Below are 603 nucleotides of genomic sequence, written 5' to 3' on the forward strand. Positions count from 1 at the left end.
TAGTCATACACTACTCAAACTCCCGACAAAATAGTTGTCACGCTGTGTGCAGACAGTCCTTTTTTTCCTTATTTCTTTTTAATTTACAGTTTCTTGTTATTGCTAGAATTCCAATGTATCATTGTGTATATATATATATATGTATATACAGACAATATTATATATATAGTACATATATTAGTTACTGTAGGTGACTGAGGCCAAGCATCTGAGGCCAGAGTGATTTCAGGTGAAGTTACTTGGACTTGCTTGGTTTCCACAGTTATAAAGTGCAGTTATATGAGTAGAACTACTTAAAAATAAAGTTTGATCTTCACTAGCTCTTCCTACTAGACACAGTAATAGAAGAGACTTAGGTAAGAAGTCTCAATCACCACTCTGCTGATGGGAAATTATGGAGGTGATGATATCAACAACTGTTATTATTAATATCAAAATATGTCACCTCATTAAGCATCTTTTAGAGAACTATAAAATTTCAACAGTTGGAATGACATGGTTGTGCTTATCACAATATGGAAAGATTGAATATCAGAGTATGTGGCTTTGTTAATTGCCTTTTTAACAACTGTGATTTTAGAGAGTTCCACAATTCATAGTTGA

Source organism: Pseudopodoces humilis, chromosome 5 (assembly GCF_049639895.1).
Source record: "Pseudopodoces humilis isolate 2021_Gansu_Grassland_sample_001 chromosome 5, ASM4963989v1, whole genome shotgun sequence".
Taxonomy (NCBI): domain Eukaryota; kingdom Metazoa; phylum Chordata; class Aves; order Passeriformes; family Paridae; genus Pseudopodoces; species Pseudopodoces humilis.